This window comes from Megalopta genalis, chromosome 12 (assembly GCF_051020955.1).
Source record: "Megalopta genalis isolate 19385.01 chromosome 12, iyMegGena1_principal, whole genome shotgun sequence".
Lineage (NCBI taxonomy): Eukaryota > Metazoa > Arthropoda > Insecta > Hymenoptera > Halictidae > Megalopta > Megalopta genalis.
In genome coordinates, this window is record NC_135024.1 from 1,958,292 (window position 1) to 1,979,115 (window position 20,824).

Consider the following 20,824-nt stretch of genomic DNA (forward strand, 5'->3'; position numbering starts at 1 on the left):
GAGAGAACCGACCCGACCGACCGTCCCTGCATGCGGGATTCGGCGGGCACGCGAGAGCGAAATGTGCCAAAATATTCCACCCGGCCTTTTTAACGTAACAACGGCAAAACTCACCGACTCGGAGTCAGCGGCCAAACGAGCCGAAGAAGAGGAAGAAGAAGAACCGAAGGAGGAGCAAGACCCGGCCGAGTAGCAGTAGAGGAGGAAATAATTCCGATGAACGGCTGGACCAGGTCGAAAACAGCAGTCCCCGCGAGCCCGAGTTTCCAAGAAATCTTTCCCTCGTTCCCGGGTCAAGATTTGTTGTCGAGTCCCTTTTGTAACCTCCCCCTTTCTCCCTTTTTTTTCCCTTCGCCGGAACGGCGTTCCCTTCTCCGTCCAGCTGGAGAGATCACTCTCGGCCGTTGGTGTTCGTTTTGTTCCGTCTCTCTTTCTCTCTGTCACGCCAACGGGGGCGCGCACGGTAGTGTTCCAACGTTCCCTTTTGTTCTTTCCGCGTTCCCTGTCCTCGTCTCCCTCGCGGCGCGGATCCACGAGTGTCTCGAGGTAACGCACACGGGTCGCTGTCACGCGACGAAACGCACTTTAACCGCGGCTAAGAGATTCCACGGCACCGGCGGCTATAAACGCGAACAGATCGACGGAGCGACGGAGCGAATTGAACGGCACGAGAACACGAGAGCTGGTCGAGCGTCACCGGGGCCGCGATACAACCGGAGCAATGCCTCGGCTCATCTTTGTCTTTGGAGGTTAGGTTCGTGTGTCTGGCGTCTGTTTCGTTCGCATCGCTCCCTCCCAGGAGACCCGCGGGATCGTAACGAAGGGCACACTCGAGGATGGCTAGCCGTGGACCGTCGGGCACACACTGACAGGCGACACGCACTCCCGCGAGCGACTAGCACGGCGGAACCGGCGAAAAACTGCGAGAAAATCCAGCCATGCTGACTGCGCGACCGGCGTCAGACTGCCGCGAGGACAGAGCGGGGATTCAGTTGAGTGGCATTGCCCGACACCGGCCGTCCCCCGCGTCCCTTCGCCCCTTCGTTCCTACGGCCCCTTCCACGCGTTCCAACGTGACTCCCCTAGCCTCCCTTCGACCCTTCTCGCCCCACCGCCGACGACCGCCGACGAGAGACTGGCCCGCACCGCGTCCCGCCGCGAACTTCAGCCCCGCTCTCGCCCATCCCCGGCGGGCGGCCGCGAGCGGAGCCGAGTGTCTCGTGGACGTGGACAGACGAGGAGAGGCGCGCGCATCCCGCGCGAACGAGCGGGACAGACGGAACGGGAATGCGGCGCATGCGCAGACCATCAGTCGCGGCACGCGGTCGCGCCCAAACGCATCGTTTCGCGATCCTCATATTGATGTACTACGCGCTTGCACTCGCGGCGAGCCGATTGCGGCCCTCGCGAATACCGAGCGCGTCGTACGTGAGAGATGAACGAAGCAGCTCGTTAAGAAAACGCTGCCGGGGATGAGATACGGGAACCACCGAGAGCCGGATCGCTCTTTGAAACGACGACGACGACGACGACGACGGCGACGGGACAACCGATCGCGGCCGAACCACAGTTGAATGTACAAAGTCCCCGAGCGTTATTGCTGTTTATTCGTATGCCGCGCGCTGGGCGGGGTTCCCCCCCGCCCGGTAAGATAACTTGGCTTCTTTTACCTTTTTTTTCTCTCGATCGTCGATTCGGTTCTCTTTCTCGGCGTCGCCGGCCAGCTGAGAAATGAGAGATTCTTTGGGCCGTGGGAGAGTTAACCCTAGATTAGTTAACCTTGGGACTCCGATACGCATCGGGCTGACATATTTATTTTAGGCGCCACCTTTCGGCGGTTTTAGTAGGTGAAGAATTTTTGACCTGTTTTTGGGATTAATTTCGAACACGTGAGTCGATGCAGGTAACTTTGTAATAGTTTTGGTGGAAGTACGAATACGATTGTTGAAGGATTTCCCGGGGGAGGATTAACAGGTATTGTTGGAACACCTGCGATAGAAATATTTTCACGACACCGATACGGTGCTACTGACATTTACTCACCGTGTTGTGAATAATGCGAAGGTGGTGCCGCCAAAGAGTTGCAACATGTTTCTTCCTCTTTGATGAAAGTATGTATTTGTGTGTGTGAAATGTATGAAGGCTTAGATATAGTTGCTTTGTACAACGTATATAGGTGTTTCAAGGTTTCAAGTAACATGAACGTGAAGTATATTATTTGCTTTAACCATGCCTTCGGCATGCGAAGGAGTGTAATAACTAGACTGTGGATTTTGAAGCAAAATAAATATTGCCCACCTCGATTGCAACGGACCAAAGCAAAATGAAAGTATGTTTTCCTTTTTTGTAGGTCTTATTTATTATGTATTATTATATATATTATTATATTTATTATTTGTAGGTATTATTTATTATTTATTTATTTACCACCGAATATGCATACATTTTTCTCATAAATGCGCAAAACCCGCAGTCTAATAATAACAAATACTTGATATAACTGGATCGCAATTCGTCAAGGGTAGCAATAGGATGTCACTGAAGAGATTGAGAATGTTACCCCCTCCCCTTTCTCCAAGAATGTTCAATAATTAGTGGAATCGAGGTTCGCTGGACTACAGTTCATGCATTCATGCCCAAATTAAGTAGGTGAAATATAGAACAGTGGGAATATTAAAGGAAAGTAATGTCTGCGACTAATTAAAGAAAGAAATTTCCCTCGCAAATTCACGGAGAAAAGTCTTCCCCTCCATAAAGATACGAATCTCAAGATCACCCGGCTTATCTCCGGACCGTCAACCCTGCCGACCTTTTCACTTTATTCCCGCCGGACAAAACCCCGGACAATAAATTATCAATTAATTCCAGCGTCGCAAAAATATTCCCGAAACAGCTTAATTCGCGCGCAGGATCCTCGGCCCAGTGATTACGTTTCATAAGGCGCGGCCAGCATTCTCGGGCCCAATAATCTCGAATAAGTTTCACCGGGCTATTCTTAACACAAAAGCTTCGTTGCAAAGGATATAAAAATTTTATTTTCGCCACCGTGGTTATGGGGTTCCTGAGGGGTGGGCGTCGGGCCAACGGCAGGGGTGCTCAGCTGAATTTTCCCAGGAGACAAAGGCCGCGCTGTGGGGGTGAGAAACACCCCAAAGTGATGAGAAATATTTTCTGAAATCACATGTTCATGCCCAATTCCTTCATTTTTCGCAACGAAGCTTTGTAATTATACATGGTCTTATTAGCGCTGTACATTTCATAGAAATTCTTTTCGACGACATTTATAAACAACAATATAAATATTTGGTTGTCCGGATAGAGTTCGTGCCGATTTTCGGTATGTAGCGTGAGAGACCTGACTGAATATATCACAATTATTGAAAACAATTGACATGTGTACATATTCTAAAAGAGATAACTTCAGCCATATTTGGAAGAAAGCTTGGTTACGATTCGTTAATTTTTATCAGTTTTGTACACCTTAGAATATGATGGCAAATAAAGTGCATTATAGGCATTTAATGCTTTTCTTTTTCCGAAAGGGCAAAAATGCCACACAAGCGGCAAATAAGATATGCGCTGTTTATGACGAGGATGTTGTAGCTGAAAGAACTGTGCGGAAGTGGTTTGCTCGGTTTAAAGCTGGAAATATCGACCTTGAAGATCAAGAACGCCCATACAGGCCATCCACCACAGACGAAGATATGATTAGAACAGAAATCGAGAATAACCCACGCTCAACATTACGTCAATTAGCAGGAATGCTAAATAAATCAAAATCAACCATCCACGATCATACTGTGAAGCTTGACTCCAATATTTAAATGAGCTGCGTTTTAATTTTCCTAAAAAATCGGCACGAACTTTTCGGACAACCCAATATAAATATACAATATCAGTGTAAATATACAACATAAATGAATTATTTTGAAAACAAAGACTTAATTTCAGCCCAGCTAGACATTTTCAAATCTGTTGGGATTATGGAATGAAAATGAATATGATTCTAATTCTTTTCTTAAAAAGACTTTATTTTATTCCTTTATTGAGAGAAGGTATATGGGCGAAAACGATCGAGCGACCAAACTCTACTGAGAGTCCGGTAAGAAAAAAACGCTTCTTTTATACCCTTCTTGGGTTCGTCTTATCCGCCAATCAGAGACGTTTATTTGTCGCGTTTCACATTGTATACGTGACGCTGGGATCCTCAAACAGTCAGGGCACGATGTGTATCTAATGGTACCGGTGATGATGCATCGCGGTATCTATTATATACAGTTTACATCACCGTCGTTGCCCGCTGACGGAACCGACGAAAATGTAAACCGATATCTTAGTATCTTAGTACTAAGTAAACTATAGATCAATTTTTGTTCGAGACTAAAATTTCCTTTTTTTTTCAACAAAATCAAATTCCGTGCGCCGAATCGAATCGTCTGTACACGCAGCTTTCTTCAAAAAATAAATCGCAGGGCAGGGGTTACCTGTCTGCCCAGTTTCTTTTCAATTTTGGGAGCGCTTACGAACCGGTACTTTTTACCGTTTTCGGGTATCCCATACCGCGGACCGGGCAAAAATATTTCACCTTATTTTTCCACGTGCATCAGCTCCGCTTCGGGTCGCGTCGTAAACCAAACTCGCGTCCCGCTCTAGCGACAGCGACGCTGACTTTCGGTGATGGTGGGGGAGGGAAAAAAAGGAAACAACAGCGAGGGCTCGTCCTGCTATCGCGATCTAGCTTACACGCTGTTTGCCGAAGGCGTTGCGTGTCTACTAGCACGTCCGACAGCGACGTTCGTTGTGTGTCGAATGTACATAGATAAGCCCGATATTATATTTTCCCAGCAAATAAAGTAGCGACGCTGGGGCGACGGTGCGCGCGCGCGTCGATTCGCGTGCATTTTTCACGCGACAATCTCCGGTAGCCGTTCAGCTCCACGGACAATTGATTACATTTTGAAAAGCATCGGCGCGGAGGAAGAGACAGAGAGTCCCCGCTCGCTTTCCACGAAGACCCCGGGTTTACCCTCTCGCCACCCTCTTGATTCATCCCTTAGAAAACATTCTCCCTCCGGACTCCCTCCCTCCCTACCTTTCCCCCTCTCTCTCTCTCTCTCCGTCTCTCGCTCTCTCGCTCTCTCCTTCCTCTGCCGCTCTCCCCGTTGAATTCTTCGACGATACAATTCAGGGCCGTGTGCTCGCGAAAGAGTCGCTCGCCGGCAATGGCGTAGGGTTAACTAATGAATTCCGGCGCGGTTATACCGGCCCCGCCGCGTTTCGGGGTCTTATCGTTGGCTGGAAATCAGCCTGCTTGGCAGATGTTCGCCGAAACCTCGATTCCTCTCCCGCCGGCTTCCACTTTTTCTCGCTGGCGCGTTCGCGCCTCCCCCGCAGCCTCCCTCGCGTTTTATGCCGATGCTAGCCGAGGAACGCGTGCGAGACGCTCGCCCGAAATCCGCGGTCTTCGACCGACCCCCCGCGTTTCTCCCTTCGTTCACGTGTCCGTACGTTGCCACCGAGGCTGGGAATTTCGATATTTCGGATCTGGAGCGATTTCGAGCAAAACTTATACACGTATTGTATACGTTATGCATGCACAGGGTGTCCCAAAATTGTGGTATTTCCGGGAAATAAGGGATTGCTGAGGTGATTTGAAGTAACTTTTTCCTTGGCGAAAATGCAATCCGCGGCTTTGTTTACGAGTTATTAACGAAAAACGGTGACCAATGAGAGGCGAGCTCGGCTGGCGCGCGACGGCCGAGCCAATCAGCGGAACTGAGCTTGCGTGAGCCGAGCTCGCCTCTCATTGGCCACTGTTTTTCGTTAATAAGTCGCAAACGAAGCCACGGAGAAAATTTTTGTAAAGGAAAAAGTTGCTTTAAATCACCTCAGGAACCACTTATTTCCCGGAAATACCATAATTTTGGGACAACCTGCATATTGGATTCGTTTCATTAATCGCAGCTGTTCGCAGCTAATTTTTGCCGTGCTTATTAAACATTTCACAAAGCTACGGTGCAAAATCTCGCTGATTTTTGGCCGTGTCCAAGAAAATAGACGTTTCGTTCCACTGTGCTCCGGCGATTTCTATCGCGGCACGCGCAAAACGATTTTATATTAAAATTGAAATGGTCCCGAAGCGAGCGTAATATGAATTTTCTCTCTCTCTCTCTCTCTCTCTCTCTCTCTCTCTCTCTCTCTCTCTTGCTCGCTCGCTCTCGTTTCGATTTTTTAGCGACGTTGCCGACTCAAACGAGCAAATATTCCCGGAGAGTAATTCGGAGGATAGAAGATAGAAGGTCGAGAGCCGACCGCACGCGAGATCTGTCGCCCGCGCGATCCGTGAGCATAAAGTGTTTATGTTTCATCGAATTTATATTCCCGTCGAACGGTTCGCTCGATTTTCGACGCGGTACTTTTGTCGATCCCGCGCGTTTATCTAGCCCGGCGGTTCTAGTTCGCGGGGAACAGAATTAAAAATGACTGGCCGGGCGCGCCGGGCGTTCGCTGCTAGATCAAAGAACACGCCCGACGTTTTTTTTTATCACTTTTCGTATTTATTCGCGCGCACCACTTTGTAATTACGTTCCCTTATGACTGCGCGTATTCACTTTGCGCGTCGCGTTATTTTATGCAAAAGACCGACCTGCGACCCTCCCCCCCCCCAACCACCCTGGAGGCTGAGCTGTGATATTTGGCCCCACGGCATTTCGTCTTGGATGTACTTCTGCCTCTGACGTACGGGTACACCGACCCCGCTAGTTTGTTTCTCGTTGCGAATTTTTCGCGAAATTTTACCGATTTCTTGGTGGAACAATTTAGCGGGAGAGAATACTGCGAATCTAACGCGAATGAAATTCGACGGTAAATTTCGCGATATATCGAATGATTTTAATTTTTTAAGTGGAAATTAAATGTAATAATTATACTATATTATATATTAATATATTAGTATATAGGTAGTATAGTACTAGTATTAGTATAGTAGTTTTAAATAGGTATATTTATGTGTATATATACATATAATATAGAGTAGCATAATTTGGTTAATGATTAAACTTCAACAAATAAAATAGTAATATAATATATATATATATATATATATATATAAACATATATATTATATATAATCTATAGTAGTAATATATGTATAGTAATATACAATATAATATATAGTATATATAAAAGTAATATAATATAAAAGATAATAATATATATAATTTGTTGAAGTTTAATCCTTAATCAAATTATGCTGGTCACGTAATCATCATGAACGTACCTGAACATAATTATTTAAACAGTCATGTAATAATCCTCTATTAGCTCGTCAAGTTTACAATATTGAAACATGCGGTATTCACCGAAACAATAACCGGCGGTTAAATTATCGGTAACGATAATTCGCAGTTCGGTGAAGGGTTAATCGATTCGATTGTTTCTTTCCACGTTGTCGACCATTTCTGGTCGCCTATTCAGTACGGAGCTACTTTCTTCTCGTCTCAACGATCGTTGCTCCGGTCTCGATCAAAAAAAAGATGGCTTTTATCTCTATTCCATTCGTTAATCCAATTTAGCCGGCGCACTATACGCCGATCGCAACAGTTTCAGCGTGCACCCCGCTGTTTGCCGGCAATCGTGTTCCGCTCTAATTTCATTGCCGGCGAGTGTGTCAACATTTTCCATGATAAAGGCGATCTTTATCATTCGCTAGACGAACGAGCATTATTCCAGTTTCAATTTGCCATTCCCTAGGCCGTGTAAACGAACGAAGAGCCGTCCAATATTTATTCGCGATTACCTGGCGGCGTTGTTTATCGAGACAAGTGGTACCAGAGTCGAAGAGCGGCGAAACGAAGGGTTGGTCTCGGAGTTTTACGAACTTAGGTTCGCATCTCGCGGGGCGCGCGAACTTCTAAGCAGCGAGAAGGTGGCTCTCCATCTTTTTCCCTCTCTCTGTCTCTGTCTCTCTCTCTCTCTCTCTCTCTCTTTCTCTCTCTCTTTCTCTCTCTCTTTATCTCTCAATCTCTCTCTCTCTTTCTCTCTCTCAATCTCTCTCTCTTTCTCTCTCTTTATCTCTCTCTCTCTCTCTTTATCTCTCAATCTCTCTCTCTCTTTCTCTCTCAATCTCTCTCTCTTTATCTCTCAATCTCTCTCTCTCTCTTTCTCTCTTTCTCTCTCAATCTCTCTCTCTTTCTCTCTCTTTATCTCTCTCTCTCTCTCTCTTTATCTCTCAATCTCTCTCTCTCTTTCTCTCTCTCAATCTCTCTCTCTTTCTCTCTCTCTCTCTTTATCTCTCTCTCTCTCTCTCTCTTTATCTCTCAATCTCTCTCTCTCTCTTTCTCTCTCTCTTTATCTCTCAATCTCTCTCTCTCTTTCTCTCTCTCTTTATCTCTCTCTCTCTCTCTCTCTTTCTCTCTCTCTTTATCTCTCAATCTCTCTCTCTCTTTCTCTCTCTCTTTATCTCTCTCTCTCTCTCTCTCTTTCTCTCTCTCTTTATCTCTCAATCTCTCTCTCTCTCTCTTTCTCTCTCTCTTTCTCTCCGGGGATCGAGCGCGCGAGGTTTTTCTTAAAATCTATGGCGAAACAGGATACCCGATTGTCCTGGATGCGCAGCTCCGAGAGTCCGCTCAAAGAAACCTGCCTCCAGCGCATACAAGCACGTATCGCGCGCGCCGTTCCTTGTCCGTGGGTTTACGAGAGGAAATGAAATTCTTTTTTACTCGCTACTCAAAGATACAATCGTATTTCTCATTGGCCGCCGCTGCCGCCGCCACCGCCACGCCGCGAAGGAAATGAAAATTTCCCTCGCTTCCATCCCCTCGCGGCCGCCGACGCCGCGTTACCATACCGCGCGCAAATAGAAACATTATTGAGATAAGAATTTTAAATCGCGGCGCATCGTCGCCGCCGCTGAAAGGGTGCCTTTATCTTCTCTATTTTTCTTTTCTTTTTTCTTTCCTTCTTCTTTTTTGGCTCCGTTCTTCTCGTTTGGCGAAACGAACGGGTTCTCGGTGTTCTTCGTCGATATCGTCCGATTCGCGAGCACGTACTCGCTTCTTCGCCGAGCTTGAAACCTTAGGAACGATCATTGCCGGTGGAAAATCGGAAAATTCCATTGAAAGTTATCTGCTGAACAGGATGTTCGTTCAGTTTTTCATCATTTCGTTCGATCGAAAATAATACTACGTTATCGAATTCTTTTGATTTCTTTGAATTCCTTCTTTAAATTGAAACTACACTCACATTTTTGCCATAAATGCGAGATATCCGCGGTCTGGTTGTTAATAGACGGTGGATCTTTCGTTAGATCGAAAATAATACAATGTTATCGAATTCTTTTGATTTCTTTGAAACCCTTCTTTAAATTGAAACTACACTCACATTTTTGCCATAAATGCGAAATATCCACGGTCTGGTTGTTAATAAACGACGTATCTTTATGCAAAATTAAAGTTGTCCGCATCCATTGTGAAAAACAGCTGCCAAACATACATTTAATTCTTTTTCTAATGATTTCAACAATTGATCGAATTAATCAAATAATCAAATTTAATTTGTCCAGTGTCTTAAATCGCTTACACTCAATGTTATTACAAATGTTACATTCGTCGTCCTGTAAATTTATTGTATTTTCTTTGAGCTATTTCGAGTAATTTGAGTATAACGAAACAATGGTACAGAATAGCGTAGCCAGTTACCGTGGAGTAGCCAGTTTCTGTGTCTTTTGTTTATTTTCGTGCACGATCCAGGAAAATGTTTATCGACAAAAGAGGCTCTGAAATTCCCCTTTGACACCTTAATAAATGTCATTTCAATTGCCAAAACTGCGTTCGGTAGCGAAGACTGCTGCCTAACAGGGCGCAGTAATTGGCTCCTCCGTCCTAGAATCTTCCGAAGATCGCCGAAGCTAGATCGACGCGAGATTCAGCTGCGAATAAATCCTCGGACTCGGTGGCGTTCGAGCAACTTTTGGCCCGTTCTTATGGAAACGACGGAGCGCGGTAAGAACCGTCGGAGTACTCCGTCAACGTCGCCCGATTCGTAAGGAGCACGGCCGTGAATTGCCGGCAATAACGCGAGAATCTAAGACGCCGCGGGCACGCCTTCATTCCTGGCCGTTAACACGACACCGCGTCCTCTCTCTCTCTCTCTCTCTCTCTCTCTCTCGCTCGCTCTCTCGCTCTTTCACAATAGGCGGAAACTGAAAACGTCACGTACCCGAATGAAATTCAACCACGTATTCCCGTGGAACGTCAAACCGGTCTGATCGCGAGACGCGTCCACGTCGCCAGTGTACATACCGGTGCCTGCTCCCGACGCCTTTGTCGCTTAGACAACTCCGCTCCGCTCCTCTTATTTGTCTTTTCTCTTTGGAGGCGACGTCCCACGTCCCCGAGACGCCTCGAACATCCATCAGAGGCGAGAACCGGAGGTGAGCAACACGCCCCGGCCCGAAACCGTTCTTGTCAATCGACCGAGACACGGGTTCCCGGACAATCTCTTCCACGGTTTCATAGAAAATTTCACCGAAAATTCGCCGACCCCGTCTTCCGATACACGGACGCGGCCGGTCTCCGCGAGACATTGATTCCGCCGAACGATATTCCGGCACCATCCGGACCAATCCGTGTCTGATATTCCCGGCGGGGCTGCGCTAGACCGGCGCGGTTCGTTTACGCAAGATTATTTCATACGATAGGAATTTTGATTCTATTCCCGGCGTCGATTTTTCATTTCGGACTCGCGGAACGTCCGCGTCTGATCTGTTTTCGATGACGCGCCGTTCGAGTCGAGCACGATCTCTACGTTCGACATCTTGGCCATCGCGAAGGAGATCTTGAGTCTATTTTTAGATCGTTCGGAAGACATATTTTTGTCATTTTCATTTGATCTCGAGCGTCGACGGGACGGAAGAATATCCGCTCCAGTTTATTAATTTTCGCAGTTGAGATCGTGTCGATAACAATGTCTTGTTAAGACAAGAATTTCATAGAGCCTAACTACAGGGTATTCCATGATTACGTTAATAGCCGGGATCAGGCGATACCCGAGGTCATTTGAAGCAACTTTTTCCTAAGCGAAAATGCGATCCGCGGCTTCGTTTGCAAGTTATTAGAGAAAAACGCTGACGAATCAGAGGCGAGCTCAGCTGGCGCGAGGCGACCGAGCCAACGCGAGCGGTCGAAGTCCGGTTCCGCTGATTGGCTGGGCCGCCTAGCGCTGGGCGCGCTCGCTTCTCATTGGCCAGCGTTTTTCCTTAATAACTCGTAAACGAAGCCGCGGATTGCATTTTCGTCAAGGAAAAAGTTACTTGAAATTACCTCAGGAATCATCCCTTTCCGAGTGCGAACATAATTATTGGACACATTGTTCAACCGATTTAATCGTTGGATTAACATTTTCGAAGGAAAGAGAACTTTGAAAAGAAGCAGAAATTGTATCTTTCCGACGAGGTTGAGAGCAATGTTTAATACAACACGCTGAATCGAATCGATGAACCGCGGAAGGGTTCGGTTCGAATGGGAATTGCTGGACAGAACAAGAACAAAGGTTTCGGTTTTATGTTCGGCGGCGCTTTCCAGTCCTCTAAATTCGCCGTCCGGATTAAACTGATAAAAATTCTCATTTCGTATATCCCCGGCAATTATAGAGCGCCCGCGCGCGCACGCTTCGTCCTATGAAAAGCGATCCGATGCGAACGGAAACGCGAGCTTCGAATTCATTTTTCTCGTTTCGCTGATTTTCGGTCGTCGCGCATTAGGATATCGTAACGAGCGACGCCGAATATCCCGTAGATATGAAATTACTATGCGAATAATAATAATAATAATAATAATAATAATAATAATAATAATAATAATAATAATAATAATAATAATAATAATAATAATAGTAATAATAGTTATAATAATAATAATAATAATAATAATAATAGTAATAATAATAATCCGACGGTAATCGTTGAAAATGCGAAAACCAAATTACAGTTATTAAGTTGAATAATGACCGCGAGCACGTGCGCGCGCGTACTGGACGAACGTTGCCTGTAAATTCGATCGGAATCGACATGAATTAGTGTAATGGAAACGGGAATTATTTCCGGGTGAAAACTCGACGCGTGCACGAGTGTTCGATGAATTCCGGAAATTTTTTCCCCGGGACATCGGACGCCCCGTTTGATGGATTTTCATTCGGCCGGCGTTGTCCGGGCGTTGTTGTGTCGACACGCTTGTTTTTCAAAGCGAGAGAAAGTGCCGGGCGAAACCGGGACCGGCCCGATCGGCTGTTAATTAAATGCGTCCTTCGACGCGACGCAAGATCCATAGGGCGTCCAGCAATTGGCATACCTTTCGCGATATTGATCCATGACACCGTGCTTGATGCTGCAACAAAGACGGCTTGAATTGTTGGCTGTCGTGGACGTCGCCGTTCTACGGACGTCGGTGAGCGTTAGCACAAACGCCACGAGGTATTTGTCAGTTACACATAACTGCGCGAACGCTCCGACCGCTGCGAACCATTGCTAATTGATCATCTTTTCGTTAACCCATTCCCGCACCTCGAGCGGCCTGACTCGTGATTCGAGATTCCTGGTAATTTCCTGTTGACCGGTCAGCTCTGTTTGACGAGTTTACTCATCGTGGAGAAGGGGCAGTATTTCGTGCCATGACGAGTATACTCGTCGTCGAGAAGTGGCGGTATTTTGTGTTATAACAAGTATATTCGTCGTGGAGAAGTGGCAGTATTTTGTATCATGACGAGTATATTCGTCGTAGAGAAGTGACAGTATTTTGTGCCATGACGAGTATACTCGCCGTGGAGAAGTAGCACTATTTTATGTCATGACGAGTATACTCGTCGTAGAGAAGTAGCAGTATTTTACGTCATGACGACTATACTCGTCTTGGAGAAGTAGCACTATTTTATGCCATGACGAGTATACTCGTCGTGGAGAAGTGGCGGTATTTTGTGTTATAACAAGTATATTCGTCGTGGAGAAGTGGCAGTATTTTGTATCATGACGAGTATATTCGTCGTAGAGACGTAGCAGTATTTTGTATCATGACGAGTATATTCGTCGTAGAGACGTAGCAGTATTTTGTATCATGACGAGTATACTCGCCGTGGAGAAGTAGCACTATTTTATGTCATGACGAGTATACTCGTCGTAGAGAAGTAGCAGTATATATTTTGTGTAATGACGAGTATACTTGTCGTGGAGAAGTAGCACTATATGTTATGATATGACGAGTATACTCGTCGTGGAGAAGTGACACTATTTTACGTCATGACGACTATACTCGTCTTGGAGAAGTAGCACTATTTTATGTCATGACGAGTATACTCGTCGTGAATAACAAATAGCGACCATTGGCTATTTAAATCGCAATTTTAGTGGCAACAAAATCATATTCTCAAATTTCAAGAATATTTTTAGAATATTATATTATTAATATTATATATTTTCTAGAATATTTTGAAGCCAATCCTACATCAAGGTGTTCACGTTATGATAAAAATTAATAAATTGATATCAAATTTAAGCCTTTGATGTTTTGAAAATATTTAATCGCATAACTATGGAACTAAACAATACAAAATACAACAAGCTAATTTTCACTGAAAATATATAGATTAACGAAAATTTATGCTTAACATGTTCGTAGCTGGGACTCCCACCCTATTATTCCAAAACAAAGCATATATTGTCCTATAATAATGTCAAAATTACATTTATACTTAAACTTCGTATCATTTCTATTAAAATATATGTTTGAGTGTAGACAATTATTTAAACAATTTCTCATAGAAACATTTTTAAAATGTCACGACGTGTAAAAGAAAAATCGGAAACCAGTTATTTTGACCGGTTTGGTAGTTAATAATTATAATATTAATAACACAGTAATAACAATATTTATTTATAATTTAACATTAATTTTCATCGCCAGAAAAGAAGTATCGATCCTTCGAAAGAGCAGACCTCTTGCTATCGCAGCGGATTTCAGGCTGAAACAAGGAATTTCCTCGATATTCGAAAGAGCATCGCGATAAAGTTGGCCGAGCGGAATAGATTTCCATTCGACCGCGATCGTTGTAAATCGATTCATAAAGGTCCGCGGGAAGATCCGCGCGATCTAATCGCGACCATTTGCAATGCGGTTAATCTGATTCGCCGACACGGCGGCGGAGTTAGCATTACACTCGACTCGCATTTCACGAATTTTTCCCGCGGAAGCCGGACACCGAGATTTAGAAGCACAATGAAGCCGGCGCGCCGCTCCGCTCCGCTTCGCGCCGCGCGAACCCGTTTGACCGCACGGGGTCAACATTACGCGATGAATTACGATTGTAATATCGTTTTACTTTCATAACCGCCGTGCTTTCGCTACGTTCCAATTTGATTCGTTAACCGGCCCGCAAAAGCGGCACCCAGGGAAAATCAACATTCTCGCCGCGGTTGCAGCCGCCGCGCGTATCGTAGCCTCTCCCATAAAATATCATCCGGCGTTGCGCGGGCAAGGCTAGAAGGTGCCGTGTTTAATCAGCCGAAGACCAGCAGCAGCAGCAACAGCACCGGGCCCACCATGATGCGGCAACGGTCCACTTAATTGCAACGCGTATCGCATTCCCGGCGATTCATCATCCGCGATTTAGCCGCGCGCGCCGTCGCGCGGAATCGATCGCGCCGACCGGAACAACACTGAAATTCGGGGCCTGTCCCGTTGAAAATTGCTCTCGGCGAAAAAACAAAAAAAAAAAAAAACAAGAAAAAAAGAAACGATCGCGACCGTAAATCACCGGCCTCGAAAAACATTAACGATTCCTGGGAGCACGGAGCCGCGGCGCGAATTAATAACAAATACGCGGATTCAGAAAATGGTTTACGCGGGGATCGACAAATTTTCGGCGGCCCGCTATGCCGGACAAATTTTCGGCCGGTTGGACAAATGTTTTCGATTGGAATATCGAAAACTTATTATCGCGGTGCGTGCGCGCCGATTGGCGCACGGACCAACCTTCGTTTCGACGCTGGAAATATCGTATCAGTGGAAGCGATTGGTTTCTGATTGTTTTTTTCAAACAGTTCTTGGCGTTATAGAAATATCTCTGGGAGAAGCTTTTAGGCACACTTTTTGTTTTTTTATTCAGGTATATATTGTTATATAAATTATACGATGTTTAAATAAATCCAGTCTTTGCATTGTTATAGAATAATATGCATTAGTTAGGTTTAGTATTGTTGTACATTGAAATATCTTATCTGGAACGCTTTATTTTACTAAATATTGATGTTTTATTCGTTCAGTGTCTTTTTTAAACTTTTTCGCAAGTTTTACAGAAAATTCCGCGGATTCGGTATCGAAACGTTGAAATAATTTGTCTTGTGCTCAAGCACTTTCGCGTATTGAATTTTGACAAATAAACGATTAATTGAATTCAAACAAAGAAATTCGATATATTTTATACGATAACTATGAAGTTAAGCATGCTCGAAAGTAAGCAAGACGCGCAGTAATTAGCAACCCCACAATAATTTGCTCCGCTACCCTACAGGGTGTCCCAAAATTATAATACTTCCGGGAAATAAGGGGTTCCTGAGATCATTTGAAGTAACTTTTTCCTTTACAAAAATTGTCTCCGAGGCATCGTTAACGAGTTATCAACGAAAAACACTGACCCAATGAGAGGCGAGCTCGGTAGGCGGCCCAGCCAACGAGCGCGCGAAGCTCAGTTCCGCTGATTGGCTCGGCCGCCTAGCGGCAGGCGAGCTCGCCCCTCATTGGTCATCGTTTTACCTCAATAACTCGTAAACGATGCCTCGGAGAAAATTTTTGTAAAGGAAAAAGTTACTTCGAATCACCTCAGGAACTCATTTCCCATAAATACCATAATCTGGGACACCCTGTATAATACCTTGAATCCTGTACTCCGTTAAATCGCACTGCTCTCTAATCATCATCCTCACTATTACGATCAAAATGATCGAGCGCAACGTGTCCGTGAACTCGAAACGTTTCCAAAGAATTCACCTCAGGAAACGGCGCGTTCGGCGCCGATAATTGATCGAACAATGATTGCTCGGTAGTACAAACGGCGAGGGGGAGGGGGGGGGAGAAGGGTGAATTGTTTGCAGTTTAGCAGGGGTTATAGCTTGATCCGTGGCAAGCGGAGCGCGCGAGTTCGATTATTAACGGAGGATTTTTGGAGCCGAACAGTTCGGTCCGGCAATCACGTGTTCCGTGATTCGATCGATCCGCAAGCACCGTCGCACGTCGCCGTTTATACGCGTTCACGGTGGCGTGGCGTTGGTGCACGGACGTCTGATTTATCAACAAACTCGGCTGGAAATTAAGCTCGGCCGGCCTGCGGACGACTGGATCCCCCCGGTTGATCCGTCGACGATCGGGTGCCCCGGCGAACTCCGGGGCCAATGATACATTAACTAATTAGCCGGGCATCTCCGCGGCTCGCCGAAACTGGCGGCCGGACGTGTTCAGTTATCGGTAGCCAGAAACGGATTATGCCGGGGGATGATTGAATTAACTCTAACTGCGTGACACGATCGGCATCGGCGGCGAAGTAAACCGAGGCCGGCCGACCGGTCGAGAGCTCGTTATCCACGATCCCGGCAAGAAAATCGCCGACGATAGAGCGACCGAGCCCCGCGGAATCGTCGAATCCCAGCGCATTTATCCGGAACCGGGGGCCGGGGGTTATGTTCGTTAACGGGATATTCAGCGGAGACGACAAGGCGGAAGGGGCGATGCGCGAACCAGCCGAACCGAAGTTGCCGCGAAATTGCTGTAAACAGCGAAATTTCCAGCGGAACCGGGAGCCGGTCTTATCGAGGTACTGCGACAGATCAATCTCGTCTTCGTGGATCGAGAGCGCGCGCGCGGGCGGCATCGATACCGCTCTAATTAAATAGCATTTATCCCTGTCACGTTGCCCAAAGGACTTTCACGGGATTATTGTACGTAGCCGGCATCAGCTGTCTGCGAAGTTTCCTTCCTTCGCGAATTCGGAACATTATTGCGACACTGTGAACTCTTGTAGAATCGGTCGTTCGCGATATTAGTCGTTGCTTCCCTTGCAACGGGACACCGATTTTCGGGGGATGAAAATACAGTAATGTCTCTCTAATTGACGCTCAGATTGCGCAGAAAAATGGACGATTTGGGAAGAGGAGATACGATTGTTCGAGCCTTACCAGCTCGTTTTTATAGTTCTTGACAATTCGTAACTACGAAAACGCATCGCAAGCCTCGAACAATCGTATCTCCTCGTCCCAAATTGTCCATTTTTCTGCGCAATCTGAGCGTCAATTAGAGAGACCGGAAAAGGAGATTTCGATCCTATCGAAAACTGTAAAACTCTTCCGTCGACCCGAACCTCGTCCAAAGTTATTCACACCTGCTATGACTGTTATAGTCAACTGTTATATAACTGTAATTTATCAACTGTTATTTAACTATAACAGTAACTGTTGTATAACTATAATTTCTTCCGAGCGTCTGCTTCGCGCATCCGCGAACTATGACGCGTCTCTGAACGGATTACAGTAATGTCTCCCTAATTGACGCTCAGATTGACACACAAAAATGGACGATTTGGGAAGAGGAGATACGATTGTTCGAGAGCCTTACCAGCTCGTTTTTATAGTTCTTGACAATTCGTAACTACGAAAACGCATCGCAAGCCTCGAACAATCGTATCTCCTCGTCCCAAATTGTCCATTTTTCTGCGCAATCTGAGCGTCAATTAGAGAGACATAACTGTACGCCCGTTCCTCGATTTGTTTCGTGCGAGTCTGCGAGGAAGAAATATAAATAAAAATCTGGAGGAAGAAATATAAATAAAAATCTGTAGGAAGAAATATAAATAAAAATCTGGAGGAAGAAATATAAATAAAAATCTGGAGGAAGAAATATAAATAAAAATCTGGAGGAAGAAATATGTAAACAAAAATCTAGAGGAAGAAATATTGGAAATATGAAGCTAGTTTTAGCAGACAGCTCGACGAAAATATATAATCGCGACATTTCAGAAATGAAAGGTTAATTTCATTCGGTGTCACCGCCGGTATTGAATCTAATTAAAAACGAGCAAATTTCTCGTTTTAATTGGCAGAAATTCGTCGTCTTCGTCGCTTGAAATATCAGATGTAAATATAAGCGCGATTTCGTTTACATCGCTGATGTAAACGAAATGTTAACCGTCGAAATGAAAGTTGACGAACGATAAAATAATAAATAATCTGCTTCGCTTAGAAAATTAGCGATAAATAATCGCTAATAGACTAATAGCTAAGGAAGAAATCGCGTGGTAGTCGTAATTGTGAAGATAAGACGAGAGGATTCTGGTTTGGAACATTTAAAAATTTGACTTTTGTTTCATCGCATTTTCTTAAAGCATGCGCCGTTGGAGGTATGTCTGCGACAGAATTTGTTCGGATTCGTATTATGTACGAAGTAACAGCTGTTTGACGATCACTAATACGTGGGCATACACATACTTTCACGTAACCGATGAACGCGTTCTTCTCGGAACCTCATTCCTCGAATCGGTGTGCACGATATCTCGAGTTCCACTTCACCGATCGACTTCAAATTTAAGCGGAATCTTTGGCAGTGCCTTCTTCGCGTGGAATTCTCTTTTCATACTTTTAAAAAATGTTACAGACATAAAAATGTCGATAACATAAATTAAATTGAAGTTGAAATTTAAATTTAAATTTAAATTAAAAATTAAAAATTTAAGATTTAAAATATTTAAAATTCGAGACGCCACGATTTTTTAAACTATCGAAATGTTTCATTTGCGACGGATCACGCTATAGTCGTACTCATGCTAATTAAGATGTCATTTTGTTTGTTTCGAATTAACGAGATGGATAAAATGGCAATTCTTCTTTAAACTACGTTTGTTTAACCAAACGCAGAGCACGCAATTTTTATTATATTTGCTCGATAAAAATATCTGTTTTCACCTTAAACGTTAGTGTATATGTGTAAAAAAACCCATATACAAAAGTCTTATGGTTTCGTTAAAAACAATCGTTTCCGAAAAGACTGAAAAATCGCATTCCAGAGCAGAATAGCCCCTTAAACAGTTGATCTAATTTCCAAGTTTGTGGTAGTTCTCAGCCAGCTGGTCTCAAGTGACTCCGATATCAGTATCGAGATCGTAGGACGTCGGAATTTTCCTGGAACCGCAGATCGCAGCGCGATTCGAGCGGAGGCCGATCGTTTGTCTTGTTTCTCGTGCGAGACGGTTCTTCGCGAACCAACCCGCGAGAACGAGTATCACGCATCTTGCACATCTCCGATAGAAAATTGACTCAGCACGGCGTAACATTCCCCGACGACGCCGTCAACGTTGCCTAGACGCGGGAAGAGCTGTCTCCGCAGCTCGGATACGTCGCTCGGAAATTCGCCTCGGAAAAACGGAACAGAACACTCAGTGCCTAAAAATCAAGCATTTCTAATCAAACGTTTTCATCGAATAACATCAGTTTATTCTATACAGATACATAATAAAGAAAATTTGCAAAAAGTTATACGATTTCTTTAATAAGCGATTATACACAGGGTTTCTGAAAAATTATGTTATGTTTCTCGAAACGAGCAAGATCCTAGTTACATCGTCTCGGAACATCTCGGAGTCCTTTCGAGGCCACTCGATAGCTCGCGCAGAAAGGGTAACTACCCTTGGAGCCATCAGATTATTACCATTAGTTTATTCTATACAGATACATAATAAAGAAAATTTGCAGAAAGTTATACGATTTCTTTAACACGTTCCGTGCCACGTGTACCATCGATGGTACACGCTTGCATGTTTACTTAGTGAACTGAACAAATTGTTTACAAGAAATTTAGAACCGAAGAATCAATTTCCACCGCAAGAATGGGCGTTGATAAGTTTTTGTTACGTTGTTATGTGTACGAGAATTAATAATTGCACGTAATACATCAAGTTTTAGTAAAATATCAAAGTGTGAAGATTCGAGTAAAAAAAGCTCGGCACGGAACGTGTTAATAAACGATTATACACAGGGTTTTTGAAAAATTATGTTACGTTTCTCAAAGTGAGCAAGATTCTAGTTACATCGTCTCGGGACATCTCGGAGTCCTTTCCTGGCCACTCGATAGCTCGCGCAGAAAGGGTAACTACCCTTGGAGCCATTAGTTTATTCTATACAAACACATAATAAACAAAATTTACAAAAAGTTACGCGATTTCTTTGATAAACGATTATACACAGGATTTCTCAATAATTATGTTACGTTTCTCAAAACGTGCAAGATCCTAGTTACATCGTCTCGGGGCATCTCGGGGTCCTTTCGAGGCCACTCGATAGCTCGCGCAGAAAGGGTAACTACCCTTGGAGCCATCAGATTATTACCATTAGTGTATTCCATACAGATACATAATAAAGAAAATTTGCAAAAAGTTATACGATTTCTTTAATAAACGATTATACACAGGGTTTCTGAAAGATTATGTTACGTTTCTCAAAGTGAGCAAGATTCTAGTTACATCGTCTCGGGACATCTCGGAGTCCTTTCCTGGCCACTCGAGAGCTCGCGCAGAAAGGGTAACTACCCTTGGAGCCATTAGTTTATTCTATACAAACACATAATGAACAAAATTTACAAAAAGTTACGCGATTTCTTTGATAAACGATTATACACAGGATTTCTCAATAATTATGTTACGTTTCTCAAAACGAGCAAGATCCTAGTTACATCGTCTCGGGACATCTCGGAGTCCTTTCGAGACCACTCGATAGCTCGCGCAGAAAGGGTATCTACCC

At 44.6% G+C, this 20,824-nt stretch overlaps 1 protein-coding gene across 2 annotated transcripts in view; it reads right to left on the minus strand.

Moving 5' to 3' along the window:
- The window catches only part of sfl (N-deacetylase and N-sulfotransferase sfl), a 755,463-nt gene that overhangs the window by 308,314 nt on the left and 426,325 nt on the right, over positions 1–20,824 (minus strand). Inside the window, exon 1 of one of the 2 annotated variants that reach the window (XM_033485086.2) lies at positions 115–984. The exons of the other annotated variant lie outside the window; for it this stretch is intronic. The gene's annotated coding sequence lies outside the window, so the exon portion shown is untranslated. Of the gene's footprint in view, positions 1–114; positions 985–20,824 lie in introns of those variants that run through there. 2 annotated transcript variants of the gene reach the window in all.